Here is a 10,606-nt window from a genome sequence, read left to right as displayed (position 1 = left end):
TCAAGTAACAAGAATCAATTGTACTTTTAATGTGACACATTTATGCACTCAAAGTTAAGTAACGTGACAGGGCAATAGAGTTCACTCATCAAAATGAGCTACCACTTCCCAACACAGCATTATTCCATGGGAATGATAAATGTCAAATTTATCAAATGTCAAATGACAAATGTCAAGTAAAATGTCAAATTCAAAAACTAGGTGCTTAAGTTCTATATAAAAGACTCCTATAGTTCAATAGTCTTTCCTAGCCAGGACAAAGGTAAACCAGTCTTCTGTCATTAGCTGGAACACAAGGAGGAAGGCATCAGAAGCTGAAGCCTAAAGTCAACAGAGTCAGAGAAGAAAAAGATTCAAAATGGGCAGCAGGAACATGGTCTTGGTGAATGTATGAAACCAAAATACTGAATCTGTGTCCTGATGGGCCAGAGTTCTTTAAAAGGTCTAAGAGTGGATTTGCCACCAGTGAATAGAGAAGGTAAAGCTCTTAAGATTTTTTTTAACCTATTTGAGAGAGGGCATGCGTGCGTGCTTGAGGGAGAAGCAGCAGAGAGGGAGGGAGAGAGAGAATCCAAAGTAAACACCCTGCCGAGTGCAGAGTCCAACACAGGGCCCGATCTCTCAACCCTGATATCAAGACTAGAGCCGAAATCAAGAGTTAGGAGCCCAACTGAGCCACCCAGGTGCCCTGAGAAGGTGAATCTTAAATGCATAAGATTTCAATCAGCAACTGTACTCACACCTTCAAATTTTTGAAGTGGCAAACCCTTTTCATGTTTTCCCTCTGAAAAATTATTTTACCCTAATGTGAATGTTTAATTTTCTGTCAACTTAGGTAGGCTGCAGTACCCAGATATTTGGTCAAATGCTATTCTTGCTGTTTCTGTGAAGGTAATTTTTGGAAAGGATTAACATTTACATCAGTGGACTCAGGCTAAAGCCGATTGCCCTTATGTGATTAGGCCACATCCAAGCAACTGAAGACCTTAAGAAAAATACTGACATCTCCTAAGAGTTTAATTCCACCAGCCGATGGGACTTCAGACTCAAAGTGAAACTTTCCTGAGTCTCCAACGTGCCTGAGATTCTGCCTTGCAGATTTTGAGCTAGCCAGCATCCACGATTGTAAGCCAATTCTTTAAAATCCATCCATCAGTCTCTCCCTCTCTCCATAAACATAACTGGTTCAGTTTCTCTGGAGAAACCTTACACATCAATATAAATTTCAAAGTGCAAATACAATATTGAAGTAATTAAAATGCAAGTCCTCCATGTCCTACAAAGGAAGGGATCTATTTAGACAATACCTGGCACATCACACAATTATGACACTTGCAAATATTAGTAAACACATATTCTCTTAATAATAACTTCTATTTACTTATTACTCTGTTTCAGGCACTATGCTGCGAAGTGTTTTACCTTTGTTCAGTGTTTTATTCCTCCACAACATCTCTTCAAAAGAGCAATTTTAAGTTCTCCTTATAGAGATAAGTAAACAGGCTCAGAGTTTAGTTCAGTTGCTCACAGTCACCATAATTGGCAAAGTGACCTAAATTCAAACAAATGTACAAGGCCCCTGCATGGCTCAGTCACTTAAGCATCCTAACTCTTGAGATCATCTCAGGTCTTGATCTCAGGGTCATGAGTTCAAGCCCTGCACTGGACTCCACACTGGGCATGGAGCCTACTTTAAAAATAAAAAAAATAAAATTCAAGCAAAGATATATGTGATATTTAAAACTTAAAAGGCAACTTATAAAGAATAACAAAAATCAATAAATAAGAAGAGGTACAAATAAAGTAAAAACATACTTACTAAATACCAAAATATAGGGGCTAATTTAAGACAAATTAATAAAAAGCTGTATTTCCACAGTGAAAAGTCTGAACCTCAGTACTGTAAGGGGTAGTACCAATGGAACATAAAAAAGAAAAAAATCATTTAATTAAACTCACATTACATTACTGCTTCTTATCTAATCTTTTAATGTTGATGTTACTAAAACACAGATTCACCTCCATAAAATACACTTGATGGCATGATTTCCATCATTAAGTCTGACCTTACTGCTGCTCTCATTATTCTATTTTTATTTATTTTATTTTTATTTTTTAAGATTTTTATTTGACAGAGATCACAAGTAGGCAGAGAGGCAGGCAGAGAGAGAGGGTGGGGAAGCAGGCTCCCTGCTGAGCAGAGAGCCCGATGTGGGGCTCGATCCCAGGACCCTGGGATCATGACCCGAGCCGAAGGCAGAGGCTTAACCCACTAAGCCACCCAGGTGCCCCTCTTCTATTTTTATTTAAGATTTTATTTATTTGTCAGAGAGAAAGACAGAGAGAGAGGCAGACAGAGGGAGATCCAGGCTCCCTGCTGAGCAAGGGGGCCAATGCAGGACTCCAACCCAGGACTCTGGGATCATGACCTGATCCGCAGGCGGACTTAACCCACTGAGCCACCCAGGTATACATACCTCATTATTCTATTTTTCATCATGAAATTCTCATCCGCTTTCACGACGTTGAAAAAATAATCTGTGATCACAGAGCCTGCATGAATGTTTCAACTTTATTTAAACATTTCAACATGACTACACAAACTCCGTGTATCGCACAGGGCTAGAAAAGTGCGAAACAGGTAGCATACACAAACGGTTCCGAAACGGAAGACCCACATGGTTGCGTCATCACCCCAAATAAGCCCTGTAACTCATTGAAAGCTCGTCGGATGTGAACAACCGTCCCCCATCTTCTCGCATCTACTCTCTTCTGAACTCGCGCAGGTTGCTCAGCACGTAACCACACGGCACTAAGAAGGTCGCAAACAGCACCACGAGCCCGACGACGGCGTCCTGGGAGAGAAGACGGGAGGGCGAGGTCAGTCCGTGCGGCTACTTGCTGCCGAGACCGATCCGCGTCCACCTTCCGAGGAAGTTCGCCCGTGGTCCTCGCAACGCGGCCTGACGGAGCCTGAGAAGCAGGATGTCCTTTCCCAGATGACCCAACCTCGACTTTTGGAAGACAACGTCTCTTCCTTCTAACGGTCCCCCAGTTCCGACCTCTGAACCCTGGAACCCAGATGCGGCCCGGGATTCCCCCCGTGGGAGAGCAGGCAACAGGCATCGGCCCCGAAGAGGGCGTTCGAGGGCCACAGGCACCGTGCGGGGTTGGCGACGGCTCTACCCTCGCCCTTCGGCCCCAGAGGCAACCTCCCCGGACCCCTAAAGGCCGCCGGGCACCGACACCGCCTCCCGAGGCCCTGGTCCCCACCCTCTCCCCGCCCGTCGAGGCGCTCCCGCCTCAGCCCGGCGCTCCTCGCCTACCCCTCCACCCCGCTCCGCCCCACCCTGAGGCGTGGGCCTCCACTCACCGCGGACGACTTGGGGCGCTGCCGACGGCGGGGCTCCAAGCGGGTCAGGCGGCGGCCAATTTGCAGGCCCAGCGGGGTCACGCGACGGCGGGGAAGCAGACAAAAAACAAGCAGGCGAGGCATGGCTTCCGCTGAGGCGAAACGAGGCGAGGCAGACAGGAGAGCACGCACGAGGTAAAGCACGATGGCGCGAGCTTCCAGACTTCTGGTTTGCGCAGGCGCCCTGGATACAGAAGGCGTCACCTCCCCTCCCTCCCTTTATCTCCGCCCCTCCCCGCCTCTTCCGCTCAATAGCCTGCTAGGCTGCGCCCATACCTCTCGTCCTTCCGCTCAGCCCTTTTTGCTCAACCCCAGCTTCGCACACTTTCCTTGAAATCTCTCCCCCACTTCCGTGCACATCCACCCGTTACTCCTCATTCCTGTGCTCCTGGCTCATAGCCTTAACCTTCCCAAACTGCCCTTTCTCCTACTTACCCTGCCCAGCACCCCAACCCCACATACTATCTCTTAACTTTCTGTTGGGTAATGAGAAAGACTCGACACTCTTCACTTACTTCCCTTTGTCTGTCTCTCCATTTATACCTCTCAACGGACATTACTTATCACTGGCGAGAGTTTATACATAAATTTATATTCTGTTCTCTGTTAATCAAGTTTTCCATACATTGCCTATAAATTAATTCCCAACATTCAAACCCAAAGAATTATCTTTAGTGTGCTGATAATATAAAAAATATTCATGGCAGGAGCCAATAGAGTGTGGACCCAGTGGAGAAGGTGATGCAGCTACACTTGTAGCTCCTGAAGGAAGAAAGGAATATATTGTGATTTCTTATGTGTAGTACTGCAATAAACCTTGATCTACCCTAAGATGGTCTGGTTTCTTCACACTATTTCCTTTTTAAGCCTATTACATTCTAGGATTTCCTTTGATTGCCCCTCTCCTGGAACCTGATTATCTTCCTCTTTCTTAGATTCCTACTTCATTTTCCTGTAGTACATCCTTAAGCAGCTCTTTTAGGAGTGGTCTGTAAGTGATAAATTAACTCAGCCCTTGAAAGGACTGAGGAAAAAAAAAGTAGTAAGTAAAAAGAGCAAACTAAGTAGTGGAAGTAAAAAAAAAAAAAAAATCTTTATTTTGCTCTCCCACTTAAATGCTAATTTGGCCAGCTATAAAATTCTAGACTCAAAATCATTGCCCCTCAGAAATTTTAAAGGCCACATTCCCTTGTGTTCTAGTATATTGTGTAACTGATAAGTGTGTTGTTGATACAATTCTCAACCTCTGATGTTTTTTTTTCTTTTTGGAATCTTTTTAGGAGTTTTTTGTCTTCGGATTTGTGAAGTTTCTCCAAGATATGACTATCATTCATATGGATTAGCACTGGATGAGACCTTTCTATTTGAAGACATGAATCTTTCTTTAGCTCTGAGAGAACTACTTTCCTCTACTCTCAATCTGAAACTCCTGTTAGATGTATGTTGGCTCTTCTTTGTGGGTCATCTTGGTCTTTCAACTTTTCTCTTTTTGTCCTCTTGTTCTACATTCTGAAAGAGTCCTTTGACTTTTTCCTCTAGCTTTTCTGTTGACTTTTCCATTTTAAAATTTTGTTTCTAACACTTACTAGTTTTTCGGGTTTTGTTTTTTTTTTTTTTAAGATTTTATTTTCAAGTAAACTCTATACCCAGTATGGGGTTCAAACTCATGGCCCTGAGATCAAGAGTAATGCTGTTCTGTCTGAGCAAGCCAGGGATTCTTTTTTTTTTTTTTTAAGAGTCACCTATTTATATTTTATAGATGCACTGTCTCCTCAAATTTCTCTGAGAATATTAATTTGAACTTTTTAAAAATTTCACTGCAGTTCCCTGAACAATTTCTGTTTCTCCTAGGGTGACTTCTTACTCACTTTGGCCCTGCTGGTTTGTGCAACTATCTTATGGCCCTTGGTTGTCTTTTGTGCTTTTGAATATGAGAATACCAGATTAATTACTTGGGTTCTTTTCTGTCACCAGTCTCTTTCCAGAATGCAAATGCTGATTACATGATCTGTACAGGCAGGCTGACTATGTCAACTGACAGGCAGGAAGACTTCCACTCTTACACCCAGGCCAAAGTGAGTAAGGTTCTACTCTGGGATTCCCAACTATTGCCATCCCAGGACAAGACTTGGTTTCCTTAGAAGACTTTGCTAGCCACCACCTAGGACAAACACTGCCAAAATGTGCACAAAGTGGAGAGAGGAGGAGTAGCTGACCCACACATCCTTTCCACTCACTGTGTTCCATCAGTTACCTTGAACTTGTGCCTTTCTTCCTACTCCAGGTCTTCGTAGCCAACCATTTAAGTTGCTAGGATCATTTAAATGGAAGGCATCTCTTGTCCCCTGAAGCTTCTTGTGTGCTCAGAGCTGCAAATCCTTCTTCTCTGCTTTACTAATCAATAAAATCACATTTATCTTCCTTCTTAGAGAAATTCACCAAAACTTGACTCGCTAATATAGCCCTGCTCCTCCATCTCTCATTTCACTCATGGATTGATTTCCTCTAGTACTTCTTTACTATCATTGTAATGGGATTTCAGGAAGAAGGATTGGTAAACATGGGAGCTCTTTATCTGCCTCAAAATGAATGCCCCACTTGAGTCATTGGGATTTACTAAATGTCATGGGAAGCCACTGGAGGCTCTAAAAAGGAGCAATGTGAACCAATTTCCATTTTTCAAAGATCACCCTGGAAGCGCTATGGAGAAATATGGAGTTAGAGGTCATTGCAGTAATTGATACCTACTAACAACATGAGCTATTCAGTACAATATCTACTAGACTTCTGTGTCTTCTGAGCCCTTGGAAAGTGGCAAATACCACTGAAGAACACAATTTGGGGTATTATTTAATTTGAATTTGAAAACTTGATACTTGATTCAATTATTAGAGAATTTCGATCTTGGGAACAACTTGGGTATTTCAATCTACTTTTTCAGCTAAACGTTTTATGAAATCTAAATAAAGATGTAGTATTTTGGATGAAAACGAGCATCCAAACTGAATTGAAACTGTAACTGCCAAGAACAAAATTTAGTGCCTTAGTCTGTTCAGGCTGCTATAACAAAGTACCGCAGACACCGCAGACGTGGTGGGGCTTAAGTAACAACCATTTCTTCCTCACAGTCATAGAGGCTTGGAAGTCCAATATCAATGCATAGGCAGATTTGGTGTCTGGTGAAACCTCACTTCCTTGTTCATGGAGAGCTGATAGACTGTGTCCACACAGGGCAGAAGGGCTGTGGGAGCTGAGCTCTCTGGGATCTCTTCTATAAGGGCATGAATCCCATTCATGAGGGCTCCACCCTCATAAGCTAATCACCTCCCAGAGGCCCCACCTCCAAATACCATCTGATTAAGAGTCAAGATTTCAACATATGAATTTGTAGAAGGGGAATACAAGCCTTCAGTCCACTGCATTTAGTAAGAAAAAAGAATGCAAAATACCTCATTAATACAATTTTTATATTGATTACATATTTGATATGACACAATTTTAGATATATTTGGTTTAAAAATACATTGTAAATATTAATTATATCCATTTCTTTTTAGTTCCTTTTTTGAAATTTTTTAAGATTTTATTTATTTGACACAGCACAGGAGGGGGAGCAACAGGCAGAGGGAGAGGGAAAATTAAAACACATCAAACTTTGTGGAATGCACCTAAAATTTTTTGCATTAAATGTATATATTAGAAAAGAAGAAGATACATGAAAAGATGCTGAACATCACTAATTATTGGGAAATGCACAATGAAAGGCATCTGGCTGACTCAGTTGGTAGAGCATGTGACTCTCTTTTTTTTAAAGATTTTATTTATTTATTTGACAGAGAGAGACACAGTGAGAGAGGGTACACAAGCAGGGGGGAGTGCGAGAGGGAGAAGCAGGCTTCCGGCTGATCAGGCTGCTCAATGGGGGGCTCCATCCCAAGACCCAGGGATCATGACCAGAGCTAAAGGCAGCTGCTTAACAACTGTGCCACCCAGGCCCCCCTAGCATGTGACTCTTGATCTGGGGGTCATAAGTTGGAGACCCACTTGAATATACTTAAAAATAAAATCTTTAAAAAAACCACAATGAGATATGTCCTCATACCTGTTAAAATAGCTATCAGCAAGACAAAAGAAAGAGTTGGTGAGGATATGGAGAAAGGGAACTCTTGTGCACACGGTTCAACACCATGGAAAACAGTTTGGAGTTTCCTGAAAAACTAAAAGTACAACTACCACATGATCCAACAATATTACTTCTGGGTATTTACCCAAGGGAAATGAAAACAGGAATTTGAAGAGGTATCTGAACTCCTGCTTATTGAAGCATTATTAACAATAGGCAAAATATGGGGAAAGAGGGTGCCTGGGTGGCTCAGTCAATTAGGCATCTGCCTTTGGCTCAGGTCATGATCCCGGGCTCCCTGTTCAGCAGGGAATCTGGTTCTTCCTCTGCCCGTCCCCCTTTCTCATGTGTGCTCTCTCACTCCTTCTCACAAATAAATAAATATTTTTTTTTAATTGCCTAGGATTATTCACTAAAAAATGTAAACAACCTAACCTAATTGTCTGTCAAAGAATGAATGGATAAAGTTGTGATACACACATGTACATACATACACACACGCACGCCTGTGTGTACACAATGGAATATTATTTAGCCATGAGGAAGCAGAAAATCCTGCCATTTGCTGCAACATGGATAGAGCTGGAGAATGTTATGCTCAGTGAGATAAGCCAGTCAGAGAAAGACAGATACTGTAAGATATCACTTATACCTGGAATCTAAAAAAGCTGAACTCATGAAAACAGAAGGTAGAATGAGGGTTACCAGAGCTGGGTAGGGAAAATGGAGAGATGTTGATAAAGGGGATAAGCTCAAAACTAAATGATAAATAAGTTCTGGAGATCTAATGCATTGCACAGAGATTACAGTCAACAATACTGTATTCCATACTTCAAAATTGCTAAAAGACTAAATGGTCTCACCATAAAAAAGAAGCAATCATTATGCAATATGATAGAGGTATTAGCTAAAGCTATGGTAGTGATCATACTGCAGTATATAAATGCATCAAATCAACATATTGTTCACCTTCATCTTATACAATGATGTAAATTAAAACTTAATTTTAAAAAAAGAAAAGAGGAAAAGTGTGATTAAACCTTTCATCTCTAACTGTGAAATAGAAGAGATTTTCCTCATTAGGGACTTTCTTTCCCTCTCTTGTAGACAGATGAGACAGAATCCTGGAAAGGTGTTGGACTCCATGGTCCGACAAATTCAGGTTTCATTCCTGGCTCTGTTCTTTTTAAACTGTGTCACACTGGGCCACTCACATTCTCTCTCAGCCTCAGATTCCCCCCTTGCAAAACTCAGTTAATAATGCCTGCCATTCAGGACTGCCAAAAGGACTAACTGTGCCTTTGGCACCTGAAGTGTCACGCAGTGGACATTCGTACTCTTCACCAACAGGGAAGGGCCAGTTGTAGGTTAGGGGAACAGCAAATACTCAAAGGAGACTTAAAGAGAAGCTGCATGGGGAAAGTTGGAACCGTGACACTTAGGCTCAGCTATCACATCATTGGAGAAACTCAGATTACTGAATCAAGACATAGACCCCAAGTAATGAGATAATTTCTACCCTTGCACTTCTTTTTGTGAAGTATCTGTCTTAACACAGAATCCTTGATACTTTTCGTATGGTTTTCTCTAAATGGTTATCTTTTGGTTCCAGTGTTGTTGACATCTCACATAGTCTGCGAGACTCTCTTTTCTAAGAACTGCCCCTTCCCCAGCCACATGATGGTGGCAGCTATTATTATTATGATTTAACCATTCTGCAGCATTGCTCTAAGCACAATATTAACTGTCTTCATCCACCAATAACTCTGTGAGGTAGGCATTGTTATTAACCCCATTTACAGATGAAGAAACTGAGGCTTAGAAAAATCAAGGAAGTTGCCATGGATACACTCATGGTTCACAAACTTCCTAATCTCAGGATCTCCTTAAAAATTACTGAGAATTCTGGGGCACCTGGGTGGCTCAGTGGGTTAAAGCCTCTGTCTTTGGCTCAGGTCATGATATCAGGCTCCTGGGACTGAGCACCGCATTGGGCTCTCTGCTCAGCAGGGAGCCTGCTTCCCCTGCCCTCTGCCTGCCTCTGCCTATTTGTGATCTCTGTCAAATAAATAAATAAAATTTAAAAAAATTACTGAGGATTCTAGTGTGCCTAGGCGGCTCAGTCGATTAAGCATCTGCCTTCAACTCAGATCATGATCGGCGAGGTCCTGGGACCAAGTCCTGCATCAGGCTCCCTGCTCAGCGGGGAAATTGCTCCTCCTCCTCCCTCTGCTGCTCCCCGTGCTTCTGCTCTCTCATTCATGCTCTCTCAAATAAATAAATAAAATCTTTTTTAAAAACAGTGTTTAGGGGAATTTTTGACTTTTCATGTTTTGTGGGCACTGCTTCTGGGACTCCGGGAAAGCTATACTTTAATTTTTACCAAGGTATGACTTCAAAACATGAGCTCCATTTCTGCTCAAAGCATACATTGTACATCTGCTTTATTAGCAAATAACCTAAAAGAAACAATTCAAGGTAAAGATAAGAGTAAAAATCTCCCTAAGTTCCTTTCCCATCCCTCCAAAGCCTGTAACCTTGCACAAATTAAAAGCAAAAGATAAAGTTTATAATTTTCTGGAATGTCCTTCATCCTGATGACTTATAACTCTTGATGTAACAAAAAACATATAAAATCCTGTATTAAACATCTCTTCTGTGGAACACTCTCTTACTTGTAAAGATTATGTATCCGAGGAAGTTATCCTCACTTGGGCTCAAATAAAACTCTCTGCCTTTTATATATATATTTTTAGAAATTATAAAATGTTTGTTCATTTTGTGTCGACAATAGTGAAAAGAGTGGCATTCTTTTACTTTTTAAAAATCTCTTTAAAACCTGGTGATTCACAGACCTGTACCCCTGGGGATAAAAATATATGTTTATAAAAAAATAAAATTTTAAGAATCAAAAAAAAAAAAAAAGAGTACACCTATCGCGATGAGCACTGAGCAATGTATGGAATTGTTGAATCACTATTTTGTACACATGAAACTAATATAATACTGTATGTTAACTACCCTGGAATTAAAAAATTTTTAAAAAAAAATCTCTTTAGGGGCGCCTGGGT

Source organism: Mustela lutreola, chromosome 7 (genome assembly GCF_030435805.1).
Source record: "Mustela lutreola isolate mMusLut2 chromosome 7, mMusLut2.pri, whole genome shotgun sequence".
NCBI lineage: Eukaryota > Metazoa > Chordata > Mammalia > Carnivora > Mustelidae > Mustela > Mustela lutreola.
The sequence above is the reverse complement of the archived record's forward strand: the minus strand, read 5'-3'. Positions refer to the sequence as shown.